This window comes from Prionailurus bengalensis, chromosome A1 (assembly GCF_016509475.1).
Source record: "Prionailurus bengalensis isolate Pbe53 chromosome A1, Fcat_Pben_1.1_paternal_pri, whole genome shotgun sequence".
In the NCBI taxonomy this organism is placed as follows: Eukaryota; Metazoa; Chordata; class Mammalia; order Carnivora; family Felidae; genus Prionailurus; species Prionailurus bengalensis.
In genome coordinates this window covers 145,036,339-145,052,371 of record NC_057343.1, presented here as the reverse complement: position 1 = coordinate 145,052,371, position 16,033 = coordinate 145,036,339, and the positions used below count along the sequence as shown (strand labels likewise).

Sequence of the window (16,033 nt, the reverse complement as noted above, 5' to 3'; positions counted from 1 at the left end):
GTATTTAGAGGGTAACATTAATCATGACATTTATAAGTAGTTCAACAAAAATGTGGGAGTGTGTGTATATGTGGTATCTGTGTGTCTGTGTGTGTGTGGAGAGAGAGAGAGATAGAAGGCAGATGTGGCAAAATGTTAATTCTTTTTTTCTAAGTTTATTTATTTATTTTGAGAGAGAGGGAGCATGAGTGGAAGAGGGACAGAGAGAGAGAGAGGGAGAGAGAGAATCCCAAGCAGGCTGTCAGTGCAAAGCCCAAGAAGGGGCTTGAACTCATGAACCATAAGATTATGACCTGAGCTGAAATCAAGAGTTGGATGCTTAACCGACTGAGCCACCCAGGAGCCCCAAAACGTTAGCAATTCTTATATCTAAATAGAGACTTGGGTATGCAAAATTAGAGTGGCTCCCACGATCCCCACCTCCTGGTGTTCATCCTCTTATGTGACTTCTTATCCTTGAGTGTGACCAGGACCTGTGACTTGCTTCTACAAAATAAAAAAAGGCAAAGGTGACAGGATGTACATGTTTAACCACATGATTATGTAATTAAATTATGCAAGACTGTGGCTTCTGAGTGGAGTCCCCCTCTCCCTTGCTATCTTCGAGGAAGTAACTGGCCATGTTGGGGATCCCACATGGCAAGGAACTGTCGTGGCCTCTGGGAGCTGAGGATGGCCCCCAGCTGACAGCCAGCAAGAAATCAGAGCCTTCAAAGAACTGAAGTCTGCCAACAACCTGAGTGAACTTAGAAGCAAATCCTTTCCCAGTCAAGTCTCAGATGAGAACACAGCCCTATGGGACACTTTGTGCAGCCTTGTGAGACCCTAAGAACAGGACCCCGCTAAGCCATGCCCAGGATCCTGACTCACAGAAACTGTGAGATAACAAATTGGTGTTGTTTTATGCTGCTAAATTTGTGATGTAAGTTTGCACCAATAGAAAACCAATACAATTAATAATTTTATGTGTCGACTTAACTGGGCCACAGAGTGTCCAGATGTATTTGGTCAAACATTATTCTGAAAGTTTCTGGGAGGGTGTTTTTGGATGAGATTCACATTTAAATAGGTAGACAGTCTGTCCTCCCTTACATGACTGGGTCTCATCCAATCAGTTGAAGGCCTGATAGAACAAAAGTTTGATCTTGCCACACATTATTAACAGAAAATTCTTCCTGCCTGACTGCCTTTGAAGTAAGATATCAGCTTTACTTCCTGCCTTCAAACTTGGACTAAAATTTTGGTTCTTCCTGGATCTCAAGCATGCTGGCCTTTGAACAAGGGCTACACCATCAGCTCTCCTGGTTCTCGAGCCTTTGGAATACATAACGGTACACAGATGTTACTGCAATATTCTTTTCAGCTTTTCTACATGTTTGAAAATATTCAAAATAAAAATGGGCAGAAGTGTTCTAAAGTCAGGAAATGTGTGGGGCACCCGGGTGGCTCAGTCAGTTAAGCGTCCGACTCTTGATTTCAGATCAGGTCGTTATCTCACAGTTCATGATGAATTCAAGCCCTGCCATTGGGCTTCATGCAGTGCCTGCTTGAGATTCTCTCTCTCTGCTGCTTGTCTGCTCACGCTGTCTCTCTCTCTCATAATAAATAAATGAACTTTAAAAATAAATAAATAAAACTAAAGGCGGGAAATGAAAGGAGACCTGCTTCATCCCCTATTTTCAACCTCCCTCCTTTCCCTTTTTCCTCCGTGAATCTACTTTATTTAATATGAGATTTTAAAACACACAATAGACACGTACTTAAACATAAATAATACATCTACCCTCTTCTGTGCAGATTTATGCTTTATAAACATCACACTGAGTAAGTTTGGCCTTAACCTTTGTTCTGCAAATGTTTCAGAATTTTTTTCTACTGCCACATTACAAGATAAATGTCAGTCTAAATGAAGCCTTTTCTATAAAATTCAGCAGCTTCACAGATGGTTTCTAATTCACTACATTTTTTTTTTTTGGTTGAAAATAATTCCAAAAGCTCTTAAGTTTTCACCAGAACATAACGTTACTCTTGATGCAGTGTGAGGTCAATTAAATAAACTCAGACACTATCCCCTAGGAGTTATCAGCCAAACTGAGAAAATTATGTAAAAGTAATATTTTACCTAGTATTAACATAATCACTTTTTTCAGAAACCTCAATAATTACACATTGGCTGAATGGCTTATCTTGCCCCAGGTTGCTTTCCCTGATGTGACTTGATGAACAGTCCTATGCAGAAAGTGAATAAGCTTAGTCAGAGGCAAATGATGCAAATAAGCCTCAAATTCATTTTCTGAAATGGGGCTCCTGGGTGGCTCAGTCAGTTAAACATGCGACTTTGGCTCAGGTCATGATCTCGTGGTTGGAGGGGCTCCAGCACTACATCGGGCTCTCTGCTGACAACTCAGAGCCTGGAGCCTGTTTCGGATTCTGTGTCTCCCTCTCTCTCTGCCCCTCCCCCACTCGAGCTCTGTCTCTCTGTCTCAAAGATAAACATTAAAAAAATTGTTTTAATTCATTTTCTGAAAAACATACGTTAAAGGAACCCGTAAGAATGGAGATTATATTTTTAAGGAGGTCTGCCACATAGTAGAGAAGTGATTCTCCACTCTAGCTGCACATCACAATCCCCTGGGGAGCTTAAAAAAGTAGTGATACTTGAGTTCTCATCCCCTCATCCCAGAGAGCCCAATTTTGGTCTGGTGTGTGGCCTGGGCATCAGGAATTTTAAGCTCCTCCCTTCCTTCCTTCTTCCCTTCCTCCTCCCCCTCCTCCTCCTCCTTTTTTTTTTTTTTTTTTTTGTTTTTTTTTTGTTTAACTCATCCAATGTTTATTGAATAGTAAACTGTTGCCAACACTGCTGAAGTCTGCAGGTCACTCATCCAGATCCCTCTCTTGGCCACCCCCTGAGACGGAAGCCCCAAGCAGGACCACCCCGAATGCCAGAGAGTAGCCAGGGCCTGGGAGATGCCAGGAGAAGGGGAAAAGCAGGGAGAGGAAGAAGCAAGGAAGGGAGGGTGCAGAGCTACACTCTTAGGGACACGGACACACACACACACACACACACACACACACACAAGGACCAGGGTTTGTCTCTGCCCCCACCCAGCAGCCACAGGGACATCAGGGAAAGAGACCATGCACCCACAAGACATTTCAGTCCTTCCCATCTTGAAGCGTCTGCCACAAGGGGCTGGCCCAAGGGCACTGGACTCTGCCTTCAGGGCACATTAGCCCTGAGCCAAGGTGGCTTTCATGGCGACCACCAGCTTCAGAAATTTGCTCTCCTTGTCCATGTAGCCATCACCTCTCTTCTTGGAGTGAACCAACTTCCCTGGTACCATCACTTCAAAGAAGCATGTGGCCTGGGGAGTCCCCTCGCCGCAGATGTCCAGGCATTTGGGGACATCATCTTCTAACTTCTTCTTGAGCTTAAGATACTTACACTTGTAGCCTCAAGCGCCACAATAAATTACTCTGACAGTGAGAGCCCTGGATGGGGACCGCAGCTAGGGCAGGGTGTGGACCTGTGAGCTCCACTGCAAGGATTTTCAAGTTTCTTTAGTGGCTCTAGTGTGCATCAGAGGTTTAAGAATCATTATAGTGATAGCTCAATACATATTAAGTGAATAAATGAAATTCTTTACTTGATCTTAGATTACATTCAGAAACCAATTTGAATCAATTGTACTGCCTGATGGTACTCTGTACTCTAGACTGCTCATGCTACAGCAAAATGCACAAAACTAGAGGAAAAAAGAGAAGATCTAAGATAGAAAAAGGATTCAAAGTGCTGTCAGGTGAGGAAGAGCTATAGCAACATGAGATGCTGAGTCTGAAAAGAAAGACCTGGGAACATAAGTGCTGCCTTCACATAACTCCAAGGTGCAGCCATCACAGATGACAGCTGAAGGAAGCTAGGGTTTGGCATAATGTAAGACTTCCTTAAAAAGTAGTATCGTCTGGATATTAACTGGATTCCTTGAAATTGTGAGTAACTGGTCACTGCAGGAATTCAGACACTGGCTTTTTGAGCTCTGGGCCAGGTTGTTGTGAGGAAATCCCTATGCCAGGAGCTTTACTGAATGTGTCTTATTTTTCGGCCATCTGATATCCATGGACTCTCTTCCTAGAAACAACCTCCTCGTTTTCTTTGAAAATTACTCATCTCTCACTTTCAGTTCTAACACAGCTGATCTCTGTCTAGTTCTAGGGGAAGAACATTGATCCGCTCCCAACCAACCATGAAAATGACATCTCCAAATGTTGCCTGAGTGGCACAGTCTGTTAAGCTACTGACTCCTGATTTCGGCTCAAGTCATGACCTCACAGTTCCTGGGTTTGAGCCCTGCATCGGGCTCAGTGCTGGCAGCAGGGAGCCTGCTCTCTCCCTCTCTCTCTCTCTCTCTCTCTCTCTCTCTCGCGCGCGCGCTCTCTCTCTCTCTCTCTGAAAATAAATAAATAAACTTAAAAAAAGCTGCATTGCCCTACACAATAACTGGTTCAATAATGAGCAAGTAGCCCAAGTTGTGCCAATCAGAGGCCATAAAATCAAACTCTGGGAATTTTGCTTATATTTTTGAAGACTCTCTTCCACTAGATTTAAAGTTGTGAGAGTGTGAGGTGGAAAATATGAACTCAGAGAAAATGAAAAGAAGAGAATTTCAAAATGATCTTATTAATAATAGCCTCAGGTTAAACTAGATAACGTATCTGTGAAATAAAAGAGTGATGCTATAGAAAAAGAATATTCAGATGCCAAAAAAGAGTTCTCGGAAGTTAAAAAATACGATGTTAGTTCTCAACAACAACAAAAAAGGTATCATGGCTACGCTTAAGCGTCCTTAGTGGCATACTCCATTCAACAAACAGCCTGATAAGCCACTTTTTATTATTCTACTGAGCTGCCTATTTCTGTTGGCAACTGTGTGTATGAAATGCTTTCTTTTGATATTTTCAGTAAGTCTCAGTTGTTAAAAATTAACTAATAAATAAAAAATTTAAATATAATGTTAGTAATGAAAGAAATCTCTTATAAAGTTCAAAGATAAATCTGAGAACATCCTGCCAAAAGCAGAAAAGACAAAAAGTTGCATAATAGGAGAGAAATTATACACATGATGAATCCAAGAGGATTAATATGCCAAAAATACAAGATCCAAAAAGTAGAATAGAGAAAATGGAAACAAAGTATCAAAGAAATCGTGAAAGTCCCTAGAATTGAAGGACAAGAGTATTCATAGTAAAAAGTCACTGAAAGCATAGGAAAAATAAATGTAAAAGACCAAAACTAAGGCCTACCATCATCTCTGAAGACAAATTCTTATTATCATAAGGCTTGGGAAAAAATTAAAATCTAGCAGGAAAGAAAGGTCTTGCCCGGACTCTGAAATGCAAATCCAAGCAATGCCCTGCTTTCAGGACACATATTTCTCTTCAACAAAGCTTTAAAAAAATCATTGCAATATTTTAAAAGCTTGATATCTTAAGAAATTTTATGACTTCCTTTATAAACATGGCAACCAAGATTCCCTTATCTAAAAGAGGCTAGAAGACATAGGTGACTCAAGAAAGGGGACCGAACTCTGTCTGGTAGATAGTGACAGCCTATAATCCCAGAGTAGTATATGTGACCAGAAAATTTCTCAAAATGACTTCTTAAAGCTCCAAAATTGGCTCCATATAGAATTTAATACAAAATTTACGAGTGCTACAATTGTGTTAAAAATGTATCTATAATATGGTCAATCATAAAAATTTACAAAATTACAATAACAAGCTTTGATACATTCTATATATATTTCTATCAATGATGTATTTATTCACCTCCCAATTTTCAAAAATAGTGCTATATTAGTCTTGCAGTGAAAAAATTAAGTTCCCTGTCTTTTTCCTTTAAAATAATTGGCCCCAAGTACAAAATGATAACTTCAATTCATTTTGTTTATTCTCATGACATGTTCCAGGATAATTTTGTGAACACCTAAGTGTTCCATTTAGTATTAGGAGAAGTAAAATGTTAAGGGATGTTTAAGCTCTGTAAAGTTGAATAGACTAGCATTTGAATGACAGGATATAATTACAGATCACCAAGGATATAGTACAAAATGTACCCAATCCCACGTCTTCATATTCAGCTAAGAACAGAATGCTTTAGTAAGATATGAGATTAATAAAATATCAAAAGATAATAATTCTGGAAGAACCAAGTCTTCCTAGTTAGAACTATCAGAGCTGGAAGAATTATTACTAAATTTCATAAAATCTGTATCAGTCATAATGGACTAGACTCTGTACTACTTGTGTGTCATTAAATTGAAATCTGCGTTTTATTTTCATGTTATTGTATCCAAGAATATGTGTCCAAATACTCCATCTAAACTTATAAGATCCTTAAGGGCAAGTACCATATCCTATATATCTCTCTCTCTTAGCTCAAGTTCCCCCTAACACAAAGCCTAAACAAGGTCTAGAAACAAGTAATTTATTTGGGATGTGATCCTAAGAAGCAGAAATGAGAGAATAAAGCAGGAAAGGATGAAAATTCTTTAAAGGATACATTCTCAATGTCACTATTAGGTTATGGGGCCTGACTGAAATTAGAGGTGGCTCAAGGGGATGTAACATCAGTACTGAAAGCATCTGCTATATTCCCATACCTTGCCCTACATTTAAGACTCTCAGTAAAAGCTTTCTGAGTCATTTAGTCAATTGCAATGCTCCCAAGGCTTCCTGTTCAAATCAGTGATCACCTGAGAAGTTATACATTGCCTTTTACAACCACATTCCAGAACCTTATGTCATTCTGTCAGGTCCACGTGTCTTTGTAAGACAAGTAATAGATGCCTTCTCATGTCAACGTAAGCTAACAGGGAATCCCAACATGAGCCTCAGGCTGAGTTTGGATTTGGAAATCTGAAGGCAGCCCTCTTTCTCTGCACGCTGGGTTTTTTTTTCTCTCTGCAGAATTTAAAATAAGCCACCATGCTGAGTAGGGCTGTCAATCAGTCATCCAGTGCTCATTGCCTACACTGAGGTGGCACTGTTGGCGATTGAGAGGTGGGAGATATGACCCTGAACATTAAAGACCCTGGCATTTTACTAAGAAGGCACATAAAGAGTAGTCCACATGCAAACTAAGGATCAAATGACTACTACTTAAAATATTATAGGAGCTCACAAAAGGAGTATGCCATAGTGGTTAAGATGGTCAGCACAGGTTTCGTGGAGGAGGTCCCCTGGGTTTCCAAGGAGCTGTAAGATTTAGAAATGTGGAGTGGAGAAGAGGGACAAAATAGGCAAGCAAGGGATTAGAAGAAGGAATGCGTCCAGTCCATTTCCAAGAAATGACCTGCCCAGGGGCAACTGCATCCACACTAAGGAACTCCTTACAGAATGCTAGTCAAGATGGCAAACCAGAATCTATTAGGATCTTGGAAACATCTTCCTAGTCTTTGCAAATTAGAATTCAATCCCTGTCTTACTTTGCATAAGATCTTGAAAACTGCACCAAGTATGGCTTTGGTAATATTCTGGGTGAACTCTCTTACCTAGTCACAAACATAATCAATCTTAACTGGGGTCAAGGAACACTTAAAACTCAGCCACTAGAAAGGGTTCTAACAACAACAACAACAACAACAACAACAACAACGACGACAACAACAACAACAACAACGTATTCTTTTTCAAGGAGCCTTGACACACAGGTATTTTTTCACAGAATTTGAAGACACGGATTCTATGACACTGGTATGAATGCCTCATAGTTCATTTTAATATTTCCTGCCTTAAAATGATTTCCTTTGAGTTGGAAACAAAACTGAAAGGGATATTAATTCTTAGTAATTTTCTAGTTCTTAATCTCCCCATTCTTTAAGAAATAGAACATCCTTGGAGCACTGAGCTCAGTCAGTTAAGCCTCCAACTCTTGGTTTTGGCTCGGGTCATGATTTCACGGTTCGTGAGATTGAGCCCCACATCAGGCTCTGCACTGATAGCACGGAGCCTGCTTGGGATTCTCTCTCTCTCTCTCTCTCTCTCTGCCCTATGTTCATGCACACTCTCATGCTCTTTCTCAAAATGAATAAATAAACTTTAAAAAAAGAGGCTCATATTTCCTACCTTCAACCCAATGTAAATTTAATTAAAAAACAAAAAGAAATAGAACATCCTTAACTTAAATCCACAAACCATCAAATAATCCTATTGTACCATGATTAGTTATTATCACCTAAACATTTCTTTAATGCAGAATGTAACAATTAGTTCTTTTCACCACACTACTATTTTACATTGTAAAAATGCTCACCAAATATTTTCAAAGTTTAAAAAAAGTTTTTTTAATATTTTATATTAACCAGGTGATCACTTCTTAGTTTTCTTTCTTCCTTCCATATTTGTTAACTAGGAGCTACAACCTCAGCCTTGCAGAAATGGTTCTTGTTTCAACTCTCCTTTGTCCTGGCATAACATGGGCTGGACTTTTCCCACTAAGGCTTGTCCCAGTTTTGCATGCATTCTCTAGTTTTCTCTGTTCTGGAACACCCCCATTCCCTGCAGGATCGCCTGCTTGGTTTGGAAACAGTTTTTTGTTTTTCATTGCAGGTCTTTTGCTCATGCAGCAATGTAAGTTTAAAATAGAGTAAGAAGATCTATATTGGGCATATATCAAATGATAAACAAAAAGCAATTCTAAATGGCTATTGCATACAGAAGAGATGAGTTATCCTAAGGTACATCAGTGCTTTGATGTACCTTTTTTATTGACATCCCATCTGTCAATAACGTAACACGAAAGCATGCTGTATCATGCAGTGATGCTTGAGAAAGCACATTTATTTTACATGTTGATTTTCAAGCCTAAATGAGTCAAATTCCATCCTCCCAAATGGTTTATTAGTTCTTTTGGGGAGTGGGAGTGTCCATATAACTAATATCTGCCCCACAACAAGTAAAGCAAACACCTCAAACTGAAGTGATAAATCTACCTAAGAACTAGATAGTGTCACCGACTGGTGACAGGTCCAATTGCAATGAGATTCTACTAGGCATGTCAGAATAAAGACCAAAAAAAGAGGGAATCAAAGTTTCAGGAGTGACAGCTATATTCATCAGAGTTTCAGAAAAAGTGACAAGTTCCAATAGGGTTTTCTTTCTTTCTTTTTTTTTTAAGTGTTTAAACACTTAGACTCCTTGTCTACACATTTCAGGGATGAGAAGAGAGATTCATGTTTGGCTCTAGCTCTGAGACTATGCTGTTAGCCAACCCTGCATTCCAGCAGCATCTCAACATCCAGCCAGCTTTTCTATGTGGGAACCCTCTGACCTCATGATCCGGTCCTGTGACTGCCCTGGCCTTGCGACCAAACACACTTCGTGATCCCAGTTCTGCAAACTAGATACCTCTCTTTGCCACTCCCTTCTTCACCCTGCCTGTCTTTCCTGCCAAATAAAACAATTCTCCAGGAGTGGGTGACTGATTACAATCCCTGCTCTTCCATAATTGGCTATGCAATTTGGGGTAAATCATTTGGCCAGCCTGAATCTCAATTTTCTTATTTGTAAAATGAGGGGTTTGGCTGAGATGGTTTCAAAGGTCCCTTTGAATTCTAAAATACCACTGCCTTTCTGTCAGGCTCTTGGAGACTGTGGCCTGTTTATGATTGGTCCTTTGTCCTTTCAAAGAGTGAGCAGCAATTAAGTGCACTGAACAAACATGTTACAACTCAACATTCTTTGTAAAATACATGCTTTCCTGTCAGTTGGACCCTTAAAGTAACTGTTGTTTTAAAATTAATTCTTCCTGGTCTAGAACTGGACCAGGTACAGAATAATAGCATGTGTATTATTCTCACACAGCATATGAAACAGCCAGTGTTTTTGCAAATAATAAAACCAATGTTGGCTAACTGATGCAAAAAAGAAATTTATTGGAAAGATACTGGAAGATTGGACAGTTCATCTTGGAAACAGGAATTCAGGGCGATGTGGCTCAGTCAATACCCCACCAGAGGTTCAGTCAGTATAGGGTGCTGGCACTGGCACCATCAGCCCTGGATACGTGTCACCATTCACTGAAGTCTTAATTCCACCCAGTCACTCTGAATGATCTTTGACTATCACTGGCTTTGTTATCACTCCCTGAAGGGCCAAAGTCTTGGGAAGAGTCTCTGATTGGCTGAGCCTTGGTCAAATGTCTATACACATGTCCAAGGAGTCGAAAGCAGGATTATCTGCTCCTCTTCACCTTCCAGAGTGGTACACCTGATCCTGGGCTCCATTTATCTTGCACTCACCCAAATAGGAGGAGTTTTGGGATGCTGGACAACCAAAATGACAAATGTTAACTACACACTTTTCTCACTTGTGATTATAAATTTAACACATCTTGGAGGCATTTGTAAGAGGTTGATTATGTTCTTGAGAGGTTTACAGCTGATAGATTATTCCATCATTATTTGATCACTCATTGATTTATGTGAATCAGTGATTGGTCCAGTTAATGAAACCATATTCATCAAGATACTGACTAATTTATTGAGCTGCCTTTTCCTATTTACATGGCTCCTCTGGATGACAAAGCGAGTACTTGGAATGAACAATGAATCACTGGAAGGAAGAAGCAAGCACATCTTCATTCTGAGCACACACTGTCATTGATTTTTAAAGTAAAAAATAATATCTGGCATTTAGTCCTGGTCTAAAGTTCTTCACAGAGATGGTGTTAATTTCCCTAAGATGTTGCATTGTCCTGGCTTTATAGATCAGCTGGGATGGCTGAGTGACCTGAAATTTCGGTGACAAATGTCAGCAGAGACACTAGAGCTAAGTCCTCTCAGCCTCCTTCCAAAGTAAATCCATTAACCCTCAGAAACAATTCTTCCACCCTGAAAACAAAGTGGCAAGCAGGCTTCCACGAGATTGCTGCCATTAGGTGGGACCCCTTCCACGGCCAATGTGGAAGGGCGGTGTAGAAAAGAGATGGGAAGACAGTTTTGCCAAGGAGCTCAAGGATTGAGACAGTCTTCCAGAATGAACAGTGAACTCAGAGAGAAACTTGTCTGACAAAATGCAGTGGTATCAGCACATAAGAGGTCTTCTGCTTTTGTTACGTTTTTATGATATTCAGAGGCCAAAGAAAACCTCCCTAAAGAGAAATAAGCAGCCAGCATCCCAGAGTCCCATATCCTGGAACGCAAAGTTCCTCCCTGCACTGGGCGACCCAGGGGCTCTGACTCCCTTTCCCACAGGAGAAGCAGGTCCTGCCAACTGCTTAAGGAAGTGTCTGTTCTGGTATGAAGAACTGGGGTGCCTGCCCGGCTCAGTCAGTAGATCATGCAACTCTCAGTCGTGGGGTGAGCTCGAGCCCCACATTGGGTGTAGAGATTACCTAAAAATAAAATCTTTTAAAAAAAAGATGTATTCGTTATGATACAGGTTTGCATGCATGTAACAGAGACCCTCAAATAACAGTAGCTTAAATAAGATTGAAGCTTGTCTCCCTCCATGTAAAAGACTCTTCACTGATATGATACCTACTTATCCTTCGGGTCTCACTGAAAATGTCACCTCCTCTGAGAAGTCTCCCCTGATGCTACCTAAACAAGCTAAGGTATTCTTGCCTTCTGTTTTCTGAGTGCCTTCTAACTTCTCTATCAAAACAACGATCATACTTTATATTATGGATTGTTTTCCACACATCAGAGTCAACAGCACAAGGGGAGAGACTCTGTTTATCTTGCTTGTCACCATATCTCCAGAGAGCCACCTCCCACCTGTACTGAATGTACCTCTATTGAATGTTCTTGAGGGTGACAGGAAATGAATACTTCTGGTTTATTATACACAGGGCAGTTACTCAGAAAATTTTGAAATGGTAAATAGTGTTTTAAAAACAGAGAAATAATAGCCATTTATGCTTTTAGCACAACCATAGATTTGGAAGAGACCAAAAACAAACATTTCCATTTCAAAGACCTCTGCCTATAAAGCAGGGGCTGGCAAACTTTCTGTAAAGTGACAGTGAATATTTCAAGTTTTGTTGGCCATATGATCACTGTTGCAACGGCTCAACTCTGCTGTGAAAGTGGGAAGACAGAAACAACCAAGATGTAAACTAATGGTGTGGCTGGGTTCCAATAAAACTTGATTTATGAGTACTAAAATTTCAATTTTGTGTCATTCTCAAATGTCATGAAATATTCTACTTCTTTTGATTGTTTTCAACCATGTAAAAATATGAAAGCATTCTTATTTCATGAGCCTTGTTAAAAAAAAAAAAAAGCAGCAGCTAGACTTGGCCCATGGGTTGTGGTTTGTCAGCCCTGTCAGAGCGTACATTTTTTGACAGAGATGTGTCTGGCCTTGGGTTGTTTCTTTAGCCCCTCAGTGCAGTTCACACTCATAAGCATCTACTATGTGCCAGGGCCAGGTCAGAGGGTGCAGAACTGCAAAGATGGTTAAGATCAGCCCTGTGCCACTAACTCCACGCGACATGGACCCAAATCCACAAAGTGTGGTTGCAGCCTCTGGTTGAAGGGGAAAGTTACTTCATGACAAGATGGCATCTGAGGGGAGAGTCGTGGGCCGCGTGCACCCAGGAACCAGCAGCACCCAGTCTGGCTGTGGCTCTGGATGAATCCCACAGGGAATGCCGGGTAGTAAGGCTAGGAAGGCCTGTGGCCGATGTATGAGGGACCCTCAGGGACCAGCATGAAGCTTAGTCTGGTGGGCAACTGAGAACCAAAGGGGAGGATTAAACTGAGATCATTAAATTGGTACCAACAGTTTATTAGTTTTTTAATGTTTTAACTTTCAAACTATTAAAAAGTGATTTCTGAAAGTATTTGATTCCTTTTTCTGTTACTAATTTACCAAATATTTCAACTGAGAAACTCTCCTGGGAAAAATACACTGAGTTCAAGGGCACCTAGGAGGGGAAAATGCCATGAGTGTTTTCCCAGGGGCAGTGCTTATAAAAGGAGCCATTGTATGGTAAAAGAAAACAAAAAGCAAGAATAAAATGATCATTTCAAATATTCATTAGATTTTGAGAAAATTCTGAACTATCAATCACACAATGCCCTCCCTAGCTCCACATTAAATAAGAAACTTCTGTTTTGTCCCAAAGGAGAAAGTCACTCAATATTATACTGCCCCTTTCCTTTTGTCTCTTAAATGGGAGTTTTGTTGGAAATCATCAATTGGAAAAATAATAAGCCATTCTTTCAGGCCAACATAAAACATAGGAGGCAGGAAAAGTCAACTCAGGTCACAGAGATGAAAACTGAATGCTCCTTCAAATGGTACAAAATGTCACCTTGCTCATCCAAGCAAAAATTCAGGACAAGCCTCTCGGAGTGCCTCCTATTAAAAGATACCATCTTGGCACATAGGATGCTCAGGAAATGGAAGTGGCGTTAATCTGCATGCAGGGATCACCTCCTTCATGCTGATGCTCAGTCCAATTGGGGGATGAGGAGTCCAATCGCCGGCACCCAGATGAGAGGTCTTGGGTGGAGACAGGCAAGTCTGCCTCCCACTCACGAATTCACCTGGCTGCTCCTTTCTGCCAGCTTTACCCCCCACCTTTCTCCTTTCCCTGCTCATAGGATTCATGGATAGGGGAATCAAGTGCTGGTTGAGTGCCAATCAATGACAGACCACTGTGGTGAAGGATCGACATCTCTAGTTAACTAAATATTTTTTTAAGCTGTTTCAATTGAAGTTGGGTTGAAATTTTTTACTTTTTTATTAAATAGTTTTTTTTAATGTTTATTGATTTTTGAGAGTGAGAGACAGAGTGTGAGCAGGGGAGGGGCAGAGAGAGAGGGAGACACAGAATCCAAAGCAGGCTCCAGGCTCTGAGCTGTCAGCACAGAGTCCACGCCCGGCCCAAACCCATGAACCCACAAGATCGTGACCCCAGCTGAAGTCAGATGCTTAACCTGCTGAGCCACCCAGGCACCCCCGAAATTTTTTAAGATTTTGAGTATTACATTTATATGGTTCAAATTTCAGCAACTGTAGAGATGGAGTAAAAATAAAACGAAACTCCCTCCCATCACTATACCCCAACCTCTCAATTCCCCTCTGCATAGGTAGTCTTTGTTATTTCCTAAATAGTTTAAATTATGATAGTAATGTATTAGTTGAGGTAAAAGGCTGGAATGAATAAGCCCCAAATGCAGTGGCTCAAACAAAAATAGAAATTTCTTTCTTTCTCATATAATAGTTCAGTGTAGGTGTTCTAGGTCAACCGGTGGGCCTGTATCACTCAGTCATTCGGGGATACAGGCTTCCTGGCAGCTTCACAGAGGAGCTCCAGCATGGCCATCACTGTCATTGGATGGGAGAGGAGCAGAAGGCAAAGGCCAAGGGTTTTCCTTTCCATACATTTCACTTCCACTCACTCTATTGGCAAAAGCCGACTCACATGGTCACAGTAGCTGTAAGGGATGCTGGGGAAGGTAGCAGTATCCCCGCTCCAGCTGTGCTACTACTCTTGTGCCTTGTGACGTTAAGGAGTTTAGCCCCCGGCCCACTCTCTACAGATCACCTTGCAATGCTTTTCCAGGCTGCTGCCAACTGCCTGCGCCAAGTGAGGGCAGCAGCCCTCCCCATAATCCCTGAAGTAGAGCTACTATTAGCTTGTAACATTCAAGAGACTGTTACTGCAGAAGAGAATTACCATGCAGAAAAGCCATGCTTAATGGGAGGCCCTACTCATCCCCATCCAGTGAACACTCTTCCCTTTATCAATGCATTTAACAGACACTTTTATAGTGTCATATTTTGTGTGATTTATAAAAATTAACTCATTTAATCTTCATAATAATCCTCTGAGATAGGCACAGTTATGGACCAGTTTTCCAGTTTCCAGAGGAGGAAACCTGGAAACTGAGAGGTTAAGTAATTGTCCAGGGTCACAGGGAGAAAACTTATGTTAGTCTGTCTTTTTTTACCAACATAACCTTGATTTTATTGTAATTTCAATGAATTCACTAAAAAATCATGCTTCCCTGGCAAGCAGAGGTAGCCATATGACCCAGTTCAGGTCAGTGAATTTAAGGGGAAATCACTGAGTCAGGTTCCAAGGAAAACTATTGTTTTACTGAAAAAAAAAAAAAGAAAAAAAAAAACAAGAACAAAAAACAAAAAAAACCAGGAGAGATACAGATAGTGTACATCTTTTGCCCTTTAACCCTTACCCTTCTTCAGCTTTGAAATGTGGACATGATACCTGGAAGTTAAGCAGCCATTTTGTGACCATGAGGTGAACACAGATTTCTTTGTTGTGTGAATAGAGAGAGAGGCAGAGAAAGAGCGTGATACTACATATGTGTGTCTGTGTGTGTGTGTGTACATGTGTGTTTGTGTGTATATGCATGTATATATGTACACATACATTTACAGAGAGAGACCCATTTAGTAAAAACATTTGAACTGGGCCCAAACCATCTTCGCTGATACTTAAATCTAGATCCTGGTCCTGACTGCCCCAAAGTCTATAAGTCAGGGTACCCCAACTGGCCTCTCCATTAGGCCTGTTCTGTGTCTTCTCAGAGTGCAGTACTTATTTTCTCCATGTTCAGGCCCCCATGCCAACTCTACCCTCAACAAAATCCATCTTTCTTATCATAATACACAGCAGTTCCTCATGGTCTTGAAATTCTGAATTCCACAAAAGGATTTGGATCTACCCACTTAGGTTCTGAGGAAGCAGTCCTAAAACTGGATAACCCAGTATCACTGCTGCCCCTGCTGTTGTATTTGTTAAGCCATTTACAAAGTCCAAGAAAAGAATCCTAGGCATCTCCTAAATTTTAGGAAATTCCAGCCTTTTTGTAATATCACAGAAGTCAGTGTGCAGAGGGACCAAAAAATTGGGCCTTTCAACTCTGAAGGGTTCAGTCTCCAATCCAAGAGAACCACTTAAATATTCATCTGCTAGGATATAGAGCAGATACAGAGGCCTACCTCCTACCCCCAAGGGAAAAGATGCCCTGGCCTAAGGATTGTAGCCTAAGGA

The 16,033-nt window shown here is 40.8% G+C and overlaps 1 pseudogene; it reads right to left on the bottom strand.

Moving 5' to 3' along the window:
• Positions 1-3,148: 3,148 nt before the first annotated feature.
• On the bottom strand, positions 3,149-14,338 carry LOC122479788 (annotated as a pseudogene).
• Between the last annotated feature and the right edge of the window lie 1,695 nt (positions 14,339-16,033).